This window comes from Elephantulus edwardii, unplaced genomic scaffold (genome assembly GCF_000299155.1).
Source record: "Elephantulus edwardii isolate Elephantulus edwardi_28Jun2011 unplaced genomic scaffold, EleEdw1.0 scaffold00066, whole genome shotgun sequence".
Taxonomy (NCBI): Eukaryota; Metazoa; Chordata; class Mammalia; order Macroscelidea; family Macroscelididae; genus Elephantulus; species Elephantulus edwardii.
This window is the reverse complement of record NW_006399816.1, coordinates 10,285,190-10,290,323: the sequence shown is the minus strand read 5'-3', so window position 1 is coordinate 10,290,323 and position 5,134 is coordinate 10,285,190. Positions and strand designations below refer to the sequence as shown.

General features: G+C 38.1%; 1 protein-coding gene and 1 pseudogene across 1 annotated transcript in view; one reads left to right on the top strand and one right to left on the bottom strand.

Moving 5' to 3' along the window:
- Positions 1-5,134, bottom strand: part of LOC102870680 (unconventional myosin-IXa-like) — a 266,823-nt gene that overhangs the window by 234,017 nt on the left and 27,672 nt on the right. The gene's annotated exons all lie outside the window — the stretch shown is intronic.
- LOC102850993 lies at positions 2,372-3,247 on the top strand (annotated as a pseudogene).

Sequence of the window (5,134 nt, the reverse complement as noted above, 5' to 3'; positions counted from 1 at the left end):
AGAGCAGGGTTTAGGGCTGTTGTACACAGGGTTGCTATGAGTCGCAAACGACAGCACATAACAACAACAAACTTTAACTAGAAAGGCTCTTTCAATTATACCAACATATTGGTACTTTTGGCACTCCATGGAATATTCAATACTCTTGTCCAACACCATAATTCAAAGGCATGGATTGTTCTTTTGTCATCTTTATTTACTGATCAACTTGCAGATACATAGGAAGCAACTGGGGGGAAAAAATCACACCTTGCACCAGGTGAACCTGAGTCTTTAAAATGAGGTCACTGCTCTTCAACTCTTTAAAGAGGTCGCTGACAGTAAATTTTCTCAATGCAGTACATGTTTTTATTTCCTGGTTGCTGCTACTAGTGGCACAAATTATGCATCTAAGTAAAATTAATTCATTGATATCTTCGATCTTTTCTCCATCATGATATTGCCTATTGCTCCAAGAGTGAGAATTTTTGTTTTCTTAATGTTGAGATGAAATCCATACTGAAGGTTGTAGTCTTTGATCTTCTGCAGTTAGTGCTTTAAATCTTCATTTTCTGCAAGTCAAGTTGTGTCATCTCCTTAAGGTAGATTGTTAATGAGTTTTTCCTCCAATCCTGAGTCTATATTCTTCATCATAAAGTCCAGCTTCTCAAATTATTTGCTCAGATACAAACTTGATACACAATTTTCCAGCTTTTAAGCCAAGGAAGCAATTGTCAGAACAGAGCAAGGGAACACTGCATGGTTCAAAAACAGGAAGGGTGTACGCCAGGGATGTATCCTATCTCCATACCTTTTCAATCTATTTGCAGAACAGATCATCCAGCAGGCTGGGCTCTATGAGGAGGAATGTGGCATCAGGATTGGAGAGAGCCTCAACAACCTGCATTATGCAGAAGACACAAGCCTGCTTGCTGAAACTGAGAGGACCTGAAGCGATTGCTTCAGAAGGTCAAAGACTATAGCCTTCAATATGGATTGAAGCTCAACATCAAGGATGATAGAAAAGAGAATTGATGCCTCTGAGCTGTGGTGCTGGAGAAGAATATTAAACATTCCTTGGATTTCATAGATTTCATATGAGTACAATTAGGTAACTCTGAGATTACCATTTTTCTCAATATTAGCCATAATTTGTTATGATCCACACAGTCAAATGCCTTTGTATAGTCAATAAAACACACACACAAAAAAACCATTTTTCTGGTATTTTCTGCTTTTAGTCAAGATCCACCTGACATCAGCAATATTATCCGTTACCACAATCTCTTTTGAGTTTCTAAGTTTCCCGTCAATGGACTATTCAAGTCATGTTTTTAAAATATTCAGCATAATTTTCCTTGTATGGGATAATGATGATATTGTTCAAAAACTTCTACATTCTCTTTCATCATATTTTGGGGGAATGAGAATAAACATCAGTCTTTTCCAGTCAGTTGGCCAGGTAGCTGTCTTATAAATTTCTTGAAATAAACTGGTGAGCACATCCAGGGCTACATCTGATTGTTCAAACTTGTCAACTGGTATTCAGTCAAATCCTGGAGCCTTATATTTTTGTCAATATCTTCAGTACAAGGTAAACTTCTTCCTTTACTTATCATTTGTTCTTTATTATCATTTGTTCTTGATCATATGCTAATTCTTGAAATGGTTCAGTGCTGACCAATTCCTTTCACTTCAATAACTGTGTGTATTCCATCCATCTTCCTTTTTTTATCTTCTTTTGATGCCTCCTGAATGATTCAAAATTTTGTTAGTAAAATCCTCAATTATTGCAGCTAGAAGCATGAATTTATTTTTCAGTTTCTTTAGCTTAAAAAGTGCTAAAAGACAGTCTTCCTTTTTGGTTTTCTAACTCCAGTTCTTTGCATATTTCGTTATACTTTGTTTCATCTTTTCAAGCTGCCCTTTGAAATCCTATGTTCACCTCTCTAACTTCATTCAGCATTCATTTCCTTTGGTGGACAGACAGCATAAGAAAGGAAAACCCTGGGTGATAGGATTGCTTCAGTGACTGGGGTAATGAGGGGTAGGTAGTCAGAGACAATAAAATTGGCTCAAGATAGGGCAGAGTTCAGGACTGTTGTACAAAGAGTCACAATGAGCCACAAGCAACTCGATGGCACACAACAACCACCTTCAAGTTTCAAAATGACTTTTGATACAATATTGGTAATAGAGAAGACATTCAAGAAAATAAAAATTTATACTTAATTCCTTAACAAGACAAAAATGCCCAAAATTCTGTAATTTTACTTACTGGGGAGAAAGGAAAGCCTTCCAGGTCAGAAACAAGGCAAAAACACTCACCATCTCTACAAGAATTATCACTGTATTAGAAATAAATCGTCCTTCTTCTCTGAGAAAATACCAAATGGCAAATGATACTGGTACAGTGGGAGGGCCCAGAGGCCCTGGGAGGGGAGCCCACTGTGGTTTACTTGGAGGCTTCAGTAGTGGTCTGTGGGATCGTGGTCGGGGCCCCAGCCATGGGAGGAGCGACGGAGCTCAAGGAGGCAAAGCCAAGGACAATGAGTGGCTCCCCATCACCAAACTGGGCCGTCTGGTCAAAGATAAAAAGAGCAAATCCTTGGAGGAGATTTATTGTTCTCCCTGCCCATCAAAGAGTCTGAGATCAGTGACTTTTTCCTGGGGATGTCCCTTAAGGATGAGGTCTTAAAAATTATGTCTGTGCAGAAACAGACAGATGCTGGCCAGTGGACCAGGTTCAAGGCCTCTGTCGCCATTGGAGACTATAATGGCCATGTAGGCTTGGGTGGAGATGGCTACTGCAATCCGTGGGACCATTATCCTGGCCAAGAGTTCTACTGTCCCTGGGTGGTGTGGCTACTGGGGGAACAAGAATGGCAAGCCTCACACCGTTCCCTGCAAGGTGACTGGGTGCTATGGCTCTGTGTTGGTGGGTCTGATCCCTGCACCCCAAGGCACTGGAATTGTCTCAGCCCCTGGCCCAAGAAGCTGCTGCTGATAGCTGGAATCGATGACTGCTACACCTCAGCCAGGGGCCACACAGCTACCTGGCTGGGCAACTTCGCCACAGCCACCTTTATTGCCATCTCCAAGACCTACAGCTACTTGATTCCAGAGATCTCTAGGAGGAGACTGTTCATCAAGTCTCCCTACCAGGAATTCACTGACTTATCTTGTAAAAATTCACACCAGAATCTCCGTGCAGAGGACTCAGCCTTCAGCTGCAGCCACCACATGGTGGATTTTGTATAACAAATAAAGTGAATTAAGTTCCAGAGGGAAAAAAAAAGTAAATTGTCAAACAAGACAGAAAATAATCAGAGAAAAAAAGAATAGAAAAGTAGTAAAGCTATTTCTTTCTACAGACATGATAATATACCTATGAATGGTAAGAGAAATAGTAACAAAAATATAAACAGGACCAAAAAAAACTGTAAAAATTTTTAAATGCTCCTAAATAGCACAAAGAAAGGAACTCTTCCCAAATTAATTATATGAAGTTACCACTATTCTAATAAGAATTCTAGTAAATAAGTTTGTTTGATTCCCTCCAATCCCTGACTTCAGACAAGCTGAGTTTTGAAGCATATGACAAAAATAAACATGTAAAAATTGTTAGAAAATTGTTAAGGGGGAACAAATGAAAGGAAAATCAAATTGACACCAGCAATTTGAAAAATTAGAAAATTTAGGGGACAGTAATGAGGTGGATTGATTCAGTGACAAGGGTAATGGGGGTAGGTGTGTCAGAGACAGTGAGATTGGCACAGGATAGAGCAGGGTTTAGGGCTGTTGTACATAGGGTCATAGGAGACTTGATGGCACATAACAATATGTTTATGTTAATGACAAAGGGAAAACTGAGAAAAGGAGAGTGAAAATGGTTGTATAACATAAGGGTAATTGATGTCAAGTGAACTGTACATGTAGAAGTTGGTGAATGTGTGTATATTCTGCTGTATATATTTTCAACAAATTAAATTTCAAAAAGAAATAAATAAATGAGGGGAAAATCATCCCCACCAGATACTAAAATACATCATACAGCTTCTGTAATTTAAAAAGTGTGATAATGTCATGAAAACGGACAAACCAACCAAAAAAAGATTACAAAATCTAGGAAAAGCACAAATCAGCAAGTAGTATTATAAGAAAACTGACTTACTAAATCACTGCAAAAGGAAAAAATATTTTAGTAAACGGTTTGTAATGACTAAATAGTTTGTAATTGCTGGGTTTATGACAAAGATGGATCCATATTTATACACTGTCACAAAAATAAAAACACAGATCTCATAAATGCCATAAATGCTGGGGAAAGAACATTAGAATACAAGTATAAAAGGAAAAGTAATTAACAATGATTACCAAAATAAAAAATTAGTTTCTAAAAAAACATGGAATGTAAGTCTCAAACAGGAAGGAGAAATAAAAAGAATAACAACAATAGAAAAAGCAAAAAAGAGCTCATAATTATAAAGACAGGATTGGTGGTGGTATTAATTCCAACTAATAATGATCCATGTTTGAAAAATAGAATTGCTTCAGCAAGTTTTCCAGACTGCAGTCTTTCAGAAGCATATAGTTAGGCCTATCTTCCAAGTTTCCCTCTGGGTGGGTTTGAACAACCAACCTTTCAGCTAGTAGTCAAGAGCTTAACTGTCCATGCCAACCATTGACTCTGATAAGCAAAGTAGACATCAGAGGAGGTGAAAAAATATTAAAAGGCATGTGTTTCAAAAATCATAAATTACCAAAATGGAATTTCAACAGACAAATAATCATTGCAAAAGTTTAAGTGGTAATAGAAAATTTACTATTTTGGGGAGGGTGGGAAGGGAGGAAACTGTGCAACAATGAATGCATGAGGGAGAAAATTAAATGGAAAGAATATGCTGTGAAAATCAAAAAGAAACCAGAACTGCCACACAAGCAGATATATGCACACTCATGTTTACTGTGGCTTTTTTCACAACTGCAAAGAGTTGGAAACAACACAAGTGCCCATCAACAAACAAATGGATATATGCACACCCATGGTTATTGCGGCTCTGTTCACAATAGCAAGGAGTTGGAAACAACCCAGGTGCCCATCAACAAACAAATGGATAGAGAAGCTGTGGAATATTCACACAATGGAATACTA